General features: G+C 38.9%; 1 long non-coding RNA gene across 1 annotated transcript in view; it reads left to right on the top strand.

Annotated features, from left to right (window-relative positions):
- Positions 1 to 12,693, top strand: part of LOC122815845 — a 16,795-nt gene extending 4,102 nt beyond the window's left edge. Inside the window, exons 2-3 of the long non-coding RNA XR_006367002.1 lie at positions 2,722 to 2,789; positions 12,222 to 12,693. This is a non-coding gene — a long non-coding RNA (uncharacterized LOC122815845). The remainder of the gene's footprint in view (positions 1 to 2,721; positions 2,790 to 12,221) is intronic.
- Positions 12,694 to 13,531: the final 838 nt, after the last annotated feature.

Raw genomic sequence — 13,531 nt, 5'->3', positions numbered from 1 at the left:
TGTGCGTGTGTTTGCACTTAAGTTGGTGTGTGCATGTGTTTGCACTTATGTTTGGTGTGTGTTTGTGTGTCTATGTTTGCACTTATGTTTGGTGTGTGTGTGTGTGTGTGTGTGTGTGTGTGTGTGTGTGTGTGTGTGTTTGCACTTAAGTTGGAGTGTGTGTGTTTGCACTTATGTTGGTGTGTCTGTGTGTGTGTGTGTGTTATTACTTATGTTTGGTGTGTGTTTGCACTTATGTTTGGTGTGTGTGTGTGTGTGTGTGTGTGTGTGTGTTTGCACTTATGTTTGGCATGTGTGTGTGTTTGCACTTATGTTTGGTGTGTGTGTGTTTGCACATATGTTTGCTGTGTGTGCTTGCACTTATGTTTAGTGTGTGTGTGTGTGTGTGTGTGTGTGTGTGTGTGTGTGTGTGTGTGTGTATGTTCATGTATGTGTGTTCACTTGCATGTGTGTGCGTGCATATGTGTGTGTGTGGCCTTATGTGTGTGTTGGTGTTTTGTTTGTTCACATGCACATGCGTATATGTGCTGGTCCAGCAATAGGAATTACAAGATAGAGGATGGTGTGCTAATAGGTACATAACCAAAAATATCAATGTACATTGGAAGAAACTGCTGTCTTCTAATTGTAAAACAGATGTGCTTTTCATTTTACAAAAATGTATTTTAATCTGTAGTTAAACGTAAAGTTTGTTTGTGTCTTTCGGCTTTTCCCGGTTAGTGGTCGCCACAGCGGAACTCCGGTCCACTAATGATTGGCAGTAGATTTTTATGTACTGACTTGCCGGGCCTAACGCACAACCTTCAACGAAGGAACGCCCATTTACGCATGTCACCACATAGAAGACGATCTAACTGAGAATCGAACGGGCAACGTTTAACTATGAGGCAACAACGCTACCGCAGCACCACCACCGCAGTCACACGTAAAGTAATATTTTAATTCTGAGAAAACGTAGAGCAGAACTGGAATAAAATGACTATATGTGAGGTATGTGTGGTTTGTCACCACCGAAACTAAATTTAGACTTCTCTAATGCTATCTGCTAATGAACCCCGAGTCCTGTATATTCCATACCTCAGAGGCTCTCCAGTGTTACCCATGTTGGGGCTTCCCCTGATATGGTTACACCTGTTCATGGAAGCCTTCACAGCATAAAGCAAGGAATGCTGTATTCAGGCACTGCACGACGGGATGTGACAGGTGAGGAGCAGTGACACTGTGTCTCTACAGTGTTTGTCTTTTTGGCTTTTCCCGGTTAGGGGTCACCACAGCGGAACTCCGGTCCGCTAATGATTGGCAGTAGATTTTTATGGTGCCAAGTTGCCAGCCCGACGCCCAACCTTCAGCGAAGGCATGCCCATCCATGCATGTCTTTCGAATGCCACTCGACTGCGGGGAGAATATGCAGACTCCACACAGAAGGCACTCCAGCCAAGAATCGAATAGGAGAACCTCTTGTTGTGAGGCAACAATGCTACTGCTGCACCACCGCGGCTTCCTACTGTGTCTCTACAGTGAGTTTATTTTTTCTGTAATCCATTGCAATGTGCTGATGTTATGCATTAGGCCAGCAGTTGATGAGGAGTGGCCTGAGAATGTCCTTATGCTGGACCCTAAAGGCAGCCTAATTCTTCAGCCTTCCTGCATGCCTATCCCTCCAATCTCTTTTGCTTGACCTCTGGCCTCCACTGTGACTCAAAACTAGTACTGTTCAGCATGTTTCTATTCCCTCATGGGTACATCCATCCTTCCTGTCCATGCTGTGAAACACCAGAACCACTAATCATACACAGGTGGTCTGGGCTTTATTCCTTAACATCACCACCACCATAAAATAACATGTGATAAAATTGATGTGACAGTTACTATGTACACTGGGCATATTTTAAAAATAAGAATTCTAGAGTCAATTTACTTACCTATGCAGTCTTATCTCACAGATTATATATCTTGTACACACACATGCATGCACACATGAGCCTGCATACATGAAACACATGCATGTAAACACATCCACATTAATACATATATATAATATGTACTCCTATTAGTTGTTGACTGTCAGTCATTGTTTGTGTGATGTGTGTGTGTGTGTGTGTGTGTGTGTGTGTGTGTGTGTGTGTGTGTGTGTGTGTGTGTGTGTGTGTGTGTGTGTGTGTTCATGTGTATGCTTATTTTAGTAGTTGATGCCAGTCACTTAAGTGAGGGTAGTGAAGACTTATGCCTAGTGGTTGGTGCTGGAGATACAGAGTGCTCTTCTAACTGTTTGAGGTAAGTCTGAAGAGTTATGTCAGTTTTATACCTTGTAAATTAATTAAAAATTGCAATGAAAGAGAACCAACAGGAGCTGAAGCCTATGCCTTCATGTGTACCAATGTGTGATATTAAATCCAAATTTATATTTGCTACAAATAATCATTTATAATTGTATTATCATATGTCACATATGGAGTACACATTAGTAGCCAAGTCAAGTAACCATTACAATGAAATGGCCTGGTATGATAATTACTTCTTGTTTTATCCTCCAAAAATTGAAGTAAAAATGTGTATACAGCCATATGAGACAGACACCGCATTCGAGTTTTTCATTGATAACTCAGTGTCTTTTACAATAAATAAATGCAAAGCAAAGAAGAACAGAACACAGTCTACAAAAACAGTGTGAAAATAATGAAAGTAAATCACTTACAAACTGAAAATACTTTTGTTTTTCAGGGCTCCATATCTGGCATGGAGTTCCAACTTCTTAACATCTTTCAGCTTTGCATTTTTTCTTAGTTGTGGTAAGTCTATACAATATATTCATTTTTTTTTTAATTTAAAGAATGTTTAATATTAATGGCATGGCATAACAAATAAATGTTTAATACGTTAGGTAATGTTTTCTTCAGACCATACAAAAAAAAACCTTCTATTACTGTGCAAGTAACGTTCTAGCTATCAATAATCCTCTTTTAGTTTGTCCATCAGTAAAGCTGTTAGAATTCTGCCTGCAATACCAAAGGTCTACTTAAGAAAAATAATTTGGGCAGTATAGAACTGAGTTGGGTAGGAAGCATTTTGTTATTGACTAGGAAGGATGAAATGGGGAAAAACAATGCATATTGTTTGGCAAAACCCTATACTATACATGTAAAATAAAAGTATTAAATGTAGCATAAAGGTGTGACAGTGGTTAAACTACTCATTACACAAGCAACACTATAGTTGCAGTAGACAAAAAAATGAGCATCTTAACAACTTGGCAAGAGTTATTGTGCCTGATATTCTAAGTGTCTCTGGTCTAGTTTAAGCACTTGGGCTCCAAACCAGTTATTTTACCTTAGGAAAGTTTGAGGTCTACACTCTTGTGACAAGAAAGGATTGTCTACACCCTTCTGAGCTTGGAATTACTGATTGAAGGCTTATTGTGCCTGTTATTCTAAGTGTCTTTGTTCTAGTTTAAGCACTTGGGCCCCAAACCAGTTATTTACATTAGGAAGATTTGTGGTCTACACTCTTCCGGCAGGAGAGGATAACCTACACCCTTCTGAGCTGGGAATTGCTAGTTGAAGGCTTATTGTGTCTGTTATTCTAAAAGTGTCTTAGTTCTTTTAATCTGTGCAGACACTGATCTCTTGCAGTGTAAGTTTCCCTTAAAATACCTTTACTGTCCAGACAGATTTTTTTAACTACTAGATCATCTAGTTTGTGCATAGCTGAGTGTTGCTAATCAAGTTCCTTGCCTTATTGATCTATTCAATATTAAATTTCACTCACTCCTCCCTAATATATCAGTAGCCACAGATATGCACTTCCTGACTCTCTCTGTAGCCAGTCTGGATGAGATGGGTATTCTGAGGCATTGTAGCAATTGCTTCATGTACACTGACAACCTAGTTATTCTTAATAAAACAGATAAAGTATGTGAGAGGTGCAAAATATTCTTTAACACTGGTGACAAAACTCTCTCATGCAACCAAAACTAATCCTGTAGTCAGTGACATTTGTACCACGCCTACTGCAGAGGGTAAAAGCCCTACACATAAAACTACTTATGCTGAGGCACTTAAAGGTAACCTTCTTAAAACACTAAGACCTCCTACACAGCACAATCAAAAATGGGCCCACAGCCTTCACGTAAACACTCTGTTAAAACTTCACCCACAGCTACACATAGTAACACTGTATCAAGGCCTGTTCTGCTAAGCCCTTAAGGCAAACCAGTACACAGCCAAATTTCCTGGTCACTGGTGATGATATAGTGAAGCACACTGTCTCCCTCGCCAGACTGAGTAAGGACAGAGTCATGGTTAGCTAATACCAACATCATGGAACAGTTGGGCCATTCTCTTATCAGGGGTACAAACATCTTTGATCTTGTACTCATGAACATGGGCTATTTCATGTCTAACCTCTCTCTACTAAGTGATACCTTGGCTAAATTCCAAGCACCCCCAAACTCAGTAAAAACCATAACATGTGCTGAGCTATTTACAAAATCTCTGTACAGCCATATTGATAGTTGTATAGAGTGAGCTGTGCCTACTCATATTAAGAATAAGACAAACTCAAAAGACAAGCCACCATGGTGGAATAACAGTATCAATCAGTTATACAACAAAAGAAAAACCATCTTGGCTAAGGATAGGAGGAACAAAGCCATACATACTAAAAGCCCCTGACCAACCTAAACAGGCAGCTAAGAGGGTTACTTAATACTTCAAAGGCTAAATTTGAACAAAAAATAGCTTCTCAAAGGACAACCACAAAGCTTTCTACAGCTATGTCTGTAACCTCAGGGGAAATACGCAAAAATGCACAGAACTTGTAGCAAATGGCATCACTCACACTGAACTGGAGGCCATTATCAACCTTTTGGCTGACAGGTTCAGCTCAACCTCCCCCCCATTCCCACTGATAGTCCAAAGGAAATACCACAACCCCCCAACAATTACTAGGGAACAGGTCATCAATGCACTTTCCAAGGCCAAAAACACTGCATCGATGGGCCCTGGTAACATCCTGGGGTCCTTACTAATGACCATGAAACATGACCTCTCTGAACCATTTGAATCACTTTTCAACTGGAGCCTTCTGTCAAGTTTTGTGACAAGGAGTGGAAGACGGCTAAAGTCATTCCCCTGCACAAAGAATGTCCAACCACTGATGCAAGTAACTACAGGACCATAAGTCTGACCAGCCTCATATGTAAGGCCATGGGAAGAATCATCATGGACATGATAAATGAGGACATAGCTAACCTCCAAATGCTGGACCCATCACAGTTCGTCTTTCTTTAGGGAAGGTCATGCCTATTAAATCTGGTGGCCTTTTTTGAGAGGGTCACCAAAGCATTGGATGAAGGCAAGACTGTGCACACAGCTTACATTGACCTGGCCAAGGTTTTTGATACAGTACCCCATTCAGACATTATAGTCCCCCAGGGCCCAGTACTGGGATCACTCCTTTTTGGCAAAATGAAAGCAAATGCTGAAGGTTTATGGCTGACTAAGTTTCTAGATGATTGCAAGCCAAGGGTTATCATCGGCTCCCCTGCAGATACTAGCATTCTTCAAGAAAGCCTATCTCTGACTAATAAATTTAAATTGTGCCAAATCCATGATCTTAAACTCTATGCTAAGAAATGCATAATTGTACCTTTTGTGAATCAGCCATCCTGGCTAATTAACATGTTGATAATATGCCCCTAGGAGTCAAACCAGTGGTTAGAGATCTGGGTACACACGTAGAGAATATCCTTACCTTTAACCACCAGGTAGCCATAGTGATGAGGAAATATTTTTATATTATGCAGCTTATAAGTAAGGGCCTGACATCTAGGTCCAAAGAGTCATTATCCCACTGTACTCTGCCCTTATCAGACCATTCACAGAGTACAATGCTCCCTTTGGTAGGTACCTGACCAGGCATATGCAGCAACTAGAGTGATCTCAGAGGGTCCTCACAAAAAGGAATACAAGGAGTAACAAACCTGCCTTATGCACAGTGCCTTAAATCACTTTTCTTCTACTCAGTCTATTATAGATTGCTGAGGGGTGATCTGTGCCTGGCTTAACAAGGCATCTGCAAACCCCATACTTATGAATCTGCATATTCATAAGTCAGACAGTACCAGAAATACAAGGGCTAGGGACCTGAAATTTGTCTGTGACTTAAACAGAACATGCTGGAGAGACGGATATTTGTCCTAGAGTGTGCCCCTCCTGGGGAACAGAATTCCCATCTATGTGAAGCTAAGTTTGTCTATTACCTAGTTTAAGCACAACCTAGACCATTGGATGGGAACAGGAAATTTATACTGGGCCTGGCATCCATGTTGCTTATGGGCAGCGGTAGCTTAGAAATGCCTGGCCTTCAATGTCTTATTTGGATACAGGACATAATTTTTCTTTTGGGAAAACTTGGATAGCCTTAGAAGGGCCCCCTGGGCTAGTAACATTCTATGAGTTTTTTAATCTATGGCAACTTTACAATATGATGACATAGTACCACATAACAAATAAATTAAAAAGGGATCCACATGAGTAAAGACAGGTTAGTCAAGATTAAAGAAGAGCAAAGTGCAGACTAAATCACAAAATAGACTGTAAGGTAGGAAGAACTTATGAAAATATATGTAAATAAGATGTGGTTTAGTATTGTAAGACAGTAAAATCAGGCAGTAATGTACTGATTATTCTTAGCCATAAGCTGAAGAAATGGGAGAAGAGGAAGAGAACAGAAGGATAGAAACTGAAAAGAGAGATGATATCCAGAAGGCTACCACTAGTCCATATGGTTTAGCAAAACCTGTTTTAGTCCTTTAATTTTGTATTGCATAGTCTTAACATTATGAATTGTATAGTAAGTATATGATACACATTTTCAAGAAATGAAATCGTGGAACTTAGGATCTTATCTGTTACTTGCAATCAACTCAGTGGTACGGAGGATATTTATTTGTCAAGTTGGTGGACTTCCAGTTGAACCTCATAAAATAAATACAAAATATATAGTACAACATAATCAAGCTAATAAGTAATAGCATAATAACACAAACTATAGTTAAGTGAAGTAAATAAAGCTAAAGCAACAATGCAGAGTAAAGGAAATGTTATGTTTTGAAGGCATAATGCTGAACTAATGCAAATAGTAACCAAATCACTGTAATAATAAGCAGGGTAGCACCAAACATTTATAAAATGATATTACGTTTTAAATTCATTGTCCTTTCATTACCATGTATCCACTGTTATAAGGAAGGCCTTTTTCATTGCACAGCCTATATCTATTGTTATTGTACCCAGATCCTTGGATGTAATTGTTTCACTTTATTTGCCACTCATTATGTCAGCTGTTGAGTATAACTCCTGTTTTGGTGTGTACCTGTCCAAACACTTGCCACAAGTGGAATGACCAAAACACATTCTCATTAAGAAAACAAGAGCCTAAATTGTAAAAACTATGCAGACCATCTAAAAACTTTGTCCCTGTATTCAATAATGTACAGACTACTGAGATGAGAGGTGACCTCTGCCCTGTGTATAGTGCTTCAATAGACCCTATTCTGTCAGACCACACATTTGTAAAGTCCAGTGCTGTCATAAATACCTGCTCAAAGGATCTCAGTCTGTTTTGCAAAATAAATAGAACATGTTGTAGGGACAGGTTTGTACCACAGAAAATATTGCTTCTGTGGAACCATTTTCCACTCTACATAAATCAAAGTACTTCCCTTACTCTAGTGAAATGAAATTTGGATGAATGCATGGGTAACCTCAAATTCACCCATGGTTTGGCACCTCTTTCCCTTGTGGATAGGAGAAACATGTAAATGTCCCAACATATCTTTGTTCGGCCCATCTCTGGTTTAGTTGTATGCAAATATAAGGACTAAAACCTACATTGGGGATGCTAGGTCAGGCTTAAGAACCTCACAGATCAATAGTCTAGTAAGTATCTATCAATCTGTGAAGCATTGAAAGGATTTCTTGTACAGTTAGATGGGACTAGTCTGAGTGCTGGACATGCATCAAACAGCAGACTGTGTCTCTTTGAAGTTCACAGTTGGACTTTATTGGAAAATTATTGCTAAGTCATTAACTAGTGTCTCAAGTCTGAGACTTTATGGGAGTCTAAGTGGCAGATGGTTAGGTCTCCAGTAGGCATTATTGTTCGGTAAGCTACGGTTTGATGGAAAACTGGATGAATGAACTCCATAAAAAAAACACACCTGTTAACTTATAAGAATGCACATCTTACCATATGCTGTTAAGGAGAGCACACCAGTAGTAATACCACGTCATTTGCAAAAATTTCACAAGCAGTCCACAATGTTCCAAATATTGTTTTACTTGGACTGATGCAGCTCTTGTAGTATTTCATGAAGTCAGCACAGAAGTAATATAGGCCCACAAGACTCAACGTTATTCAGCAGTCCAGTATTGAGTAGAGATGACTGGAGCTTTCAACTGTTCAAGAAAGAAACCTGGGCTGCATAACACTTTGATTATGTGAGCGAACATTACAGAAGTGATCTGAATAGAGGTGAATGTGCCACAGGCTGCAAAGAATTTGAGATAGGCCATTTGTACATGTTTTTTTCATTCCCAGGCATAAGTTTTGCCACTGGAAGCAGAAATTAATCAAGAACCCAAAAAAGTTAATAAAGTACCTCTGAAATATGATGACATAGAGGCATAAAGAAAAACTGACCTTTAAAAAATGAAAAAAAAAGTAGCAGATATAAGATTCTGATCCTGATGTATGGGTTTGCCTTTTTCCTTCATGTGTGTTGGTTTATTGCTGTGCAGAAACCCTTAAGGTTTCCAAGGAGATAAGCCTATCACTTCCTCAGAAATGCTGTTTGATTTTGAACCACTACTTACATTTGTTAGCATGTAATATTTGCATCCATAAGGAGTATCTGCTAAGGAGCTTGCAATGCATGCTTGTTTTCTCTCCACAAACCCATAGAGCCAGTTGTGTTCTTGTCCTTCTAGCATTATATACATATTTGTCCTGCTGCTGGACATGACCTTTTCAATGTAGTGATATAAAGGTACTGTTTGTTCTGATAGCATTCCATAAAGCTGCTTCCACCTCATCCCTGTAGGCATAATAAGTGTATTATTTGTCCTGCTGGGATTCCATGGAGCTGATTGTATCCTCATCTTTCAAGTAGTACAGTTTTCCTGCTAGGGTAGGACGATGTTTAAAAGGTATTGCAATTCAGAGCTGCAGTCTGTCTGATGTAGCGGGACACCAGTTCACGTTTGCAGACTTGAGATCAAAATAAGCTATTTGTGCCTAAAGGTCCTAAAGAAAGCTATAGTTCTGAGTATGTTAGTTATTTTTAATAGAAATTTTGATTGCAATGACACATTGTTTCCTAAAGACAGGGAAGCATGCTTGAGGTTTGGAAAAATTATCATGGGACATTTGCAAGTACACAGCTTAGAAATGTATGGCTTCTGTACGACAGGGTAGCATGCCTGAGGTTTGGAAAAATTTTCATGGGACATTTGCAAGTACACAGCTTAGAAATGTATGGCTTTTGTGCAGGGGTTGGACCTATTTAGTACTGTATGCATTTCTGTTAATGTGTACTTGGTGAATGCACTGCTGAGGGTACACATTGTGTTCCTTTGTACATTAAAGTTACACTGCATTAATTTCTTGATTCTTTAACTGTGATGCACTATTAATGAGGCTGCATACTTCAGGACAAGTTCAAGGCTGGAGTACTACACTGGCTAGTTTCAGGAACTCCCCTATAATTATAGTTTTACTTGATCCCCATTTTTCTCTAAAGAGAAATGTTGCAAATTCTCTAACAGAACAAAATCATAAGCAACACTGTATAAATCTAAAAACTTAAAATTAAAACATGTTCACCCTATTAGTTTATTCAGCACAATAATTTATATACATGGATAAATCATTTTTATTTGCCTAGTAAGTAAGTGTAGATTTGCAAATAAAAGACGTTAGCCTGGGAACTCATTAAAGTGACCAATGAACCCCTACTCTCATGTTGTGATTCAGGAATAATTTAGCCAAGATGAGGAAATACCTAATTGTTGGCTAATTTGCATGTCTCTGAATTACAGTTACTATCACAATGTGCACTTCATTGCTGTTCTGCACCTCACACACACACACACACACACACACACACACACACACACACACACACACACACACACACACACACAAACACCACATTCCCCACTACCTGTTTCTCTGACTTGTTTGTCCTCCCCCATCACAGTAATAACTTAAATACCATTATGACACAGTTGTACTTGCTCTGGTAGCTATTGTGTCCCCTCAACCCTCATCCCTGTCCTGAAGTCATTACCATTATTGTACTTAGAGGTCTAATCCCTAGTGTTTCTCCTACCCCAATCCAAATACTGATGTTGATGCTGTTACAGCACTTAACTGTTGAGTTATCCCTGGTGTCTAGTGATTGTTTCACCCCAATCCCTGTAGCACATATGTGGTAAGTTAGGTAGCTGAACACAGCCTTTCAACCATGCTGATCTACATGGATGAATGATTTCTTGAATTGCTCAGCATGTAGATGACTTCCTGGATGTAGTTCCAGACACGATTCCGCATGACTAATTAGCATATGACTCTTTCCTGTATTGCCTCATAAGCAGTTAGCAAAGCCACAGAACCAGCCCTATGTGGTATTGCATGTCTTTGTGCTGGAGCACTGAGCAGCATCATGTTAGAGCAGTTGCTGAATACCAAAAGGTTGCACTGATGTGCACATGGGAGTGTACATGTCACAGTACCTTCATGTATTCCTGCTATGTCTTGTTCAAACAAATTTCAATTACTAAAAACTGAAAGTAGAATGATAATTGAAGCATTGTCCCATATAAAAAAAATTCTGTAAGGAGTGGTGCAATTGTGCAAAATATTTTTAAAAAATTCCATGATTTCATTTCATACAAATATGAATAGCCTTAAAATATAAGATAGCAGGTTACTATGAGCATGTAGGTTACACTGCACAGCACTCGATTATTATATAACCATCCACTATAATTTAAATAGTTCAAAATTAAACTTATAATAACTCCATAATAACTCCAACATATAAATTGCAGTAATGCATTAGAATCATAACTCTGCAGTAGTCACAGATTTTTATGGCACGCTACACCATGTGCAGGTAATGAAATTCAGAAGTATCCTGTGTCAATGAACCTCATAGGATATTCTGAAGTAGCACAATTCTGTCCCTTAACCTGCTATAGACCCTGAGTAGTCCCTGTCCTATACCACCACCTCTAGTTCAGCAGTACTACCATCAGCATAACAGAGACTTCCTGACTAGTTGCAGTACTACAGCTAGAAATATAATGCCAGCATGCTTTACATGTGTACAGCTAAAGTACCTTCTACGTTAAAAATACTTTTACAGTCATCCCCTGTATACAGAGGGGACAACTGCAAATGCATATACACTGTGCAGCCATCTTATCAGCTGGTCTGTGTACTGCTTCCCCTATATGCCAGTACTTCAGCTACTGACATATGGGCTTCCCATATGTAACACATGTAGTTACACTGCAGTCATACACAAAGCTCCTTTTCACACTGGAAAGGTTCACTAACTTAAATGGGGTAAAGGACTGATTTTTAAGTACACATCAACGTACTCTGTTAAAATATACTTAGTAAGTTTTCTAGCATTGTGTGGGTATGCTAGAGTTTTTGAAATCGGATCCTTACAACTCCTTATTAACCTATGCAGCAAGAGGAATCATGGAGGCCTTATAAGAAATCTAGCATGATGTAACTGCTCAGGGTAGCTCCTTCCAAGTGTAAATGCTTTAGGAATCCAGTCCAGTCTATGCTTGTTGAGAGAATCTAACAGTTTATGCAGATTCATTTTATGAGATTTGTAATTCATTGTTTACAAATGAATTGTGCCAAAGAACTTTTAATATTTATTATTTGTCAATTAAGTAAGTCTTCTTAGGCACATCTGCTTGCTTTCAATAGTGATTTGGGAACTGTACTTTGACATGTAACTAATTGTGGAAACTGAGTTCAGCATTTACAAGTCATTTAGTTAACTTCAGAATCATACTGCATAGGAGAGCTTGTAATCATTCATCTTAAGTCAATGTAGTTGGCAACACATTAGCTGAAATTTAGAGAATTGCAAAATTAATCCTAATTATACCTTTTCTCTTTTTACTTTGCAGATGGAGGAGTAGGAGTCTTTTTGCCACCTCCAAGGGTGGAACACCAGGGGTCTAGTACTACTGGTGCACAGAACCAGTATTCGGAATGGTCTCAAAAGAGATGGATGTCATCCTAGAATGATGAGGAGGGTTCTCGAATCAACGCACCAAAACAGCAGACAACGAAGCAAACACAAAAAAAAACGAAGCTTTCTATTTATTTTTCGGGAATTATGCAACAATTTTCCTTAAAGCAAACACAAAACAAACAAAATTTCCAATTCCCTTATTGTTGCGTAATCCCTGATCCCCTGACCTTTGGGTCATATGCTTCCGGCAGTCTGTGTTGCTTGGTTCGGTGGGTCGAGGGGTTACCCTACCGGTAAAACTGGAAAAGAAAACATCCCTGCATTTTTTCATAAGGCAGTGCAACATGATTTCAATTATTGTCAAAGAAAAACAAAATAAAAATGGCAAAATTCAAATGTGAAAATGGTGAATGATTTCTTTTTTTGGGGGGAGTGGGTAGTAGTTTTAAACAAAGAAAAGACAACAGCCAATTTAATATTACTTTCCTGCAAACTATCTCTAGTCACTTACATTGCCACTATATTTAAGAGCATAGCTCACCTGAAGAGAAAACTCTTAATTTAGCTTTTGTGCTTATCAAATTGATTTACCTTTATAATGTTAGCATATATCTTCAAGATTCATTCACTTCATAGTATGATGCTAACCTTTTTACTTAAAGTGCTAGATGACTTATAAAGCAATAAAGTCTTTGATAAAGCAGTTTGGAAGAGCACCTCAGAATTAAGTAACAGAAACTGTAAGTAGCACTTTTTGACTTTACAGACTGTTTGACAAGATATTCAAATATGCCACAGTAGGCATGCAGGGAGATAACAGTATAGCATGCCTTCGCTGGATTTTTCTACAGCTAATTCCATTTTCTGTTGGCTTAAGACCCAAGTTTCATGATAATGTTATACCTCACCTTCTAAGCCATTAAATGATAGAAGACTCAGTGTGTTGCTAAGAGTGCTAGTAGGGTTGCTTAGCATACCACAATAATGGTGTTCTTGTTGCCCCATACTTCTGGTCCTTTTTGGGGATTTGATCTTATTACCCCATAGTTCTCGTTCCTTTTGGGGATTTTACCTTGTTACCCTATACTTCTGGTCCCTTTTGGGGATTTGATCTTCTTGTTATCCTATACTTCTGGTTCTTTTTGAGGATGTGAGCCCATATATCCTGAATTACTATGGCTAACCCCATTTCAGTACAGCATATTTGCAGTGTTACTGCTTTAATGAACTGGTTCATCCATC

This window comes from Protopterus annectens, chromosome 11.part0, assembly GCF_019279795.1.
Source record: "Protopterus annectens isolate FY-2018-M chromosome 11.part0, PAN1.0, whole genome shotgun sequence".
Taxonomy (NCBI): Eukaryota; Metazoa; Chordata; order Ceratodontiformes; family Protopteridae; genus Protopterus; species Protopterus annectens.
Note: the sequence above shows the minus strand (reverse complement) of the source record. Positions and strands in the feature narration are given on the sequence as shown.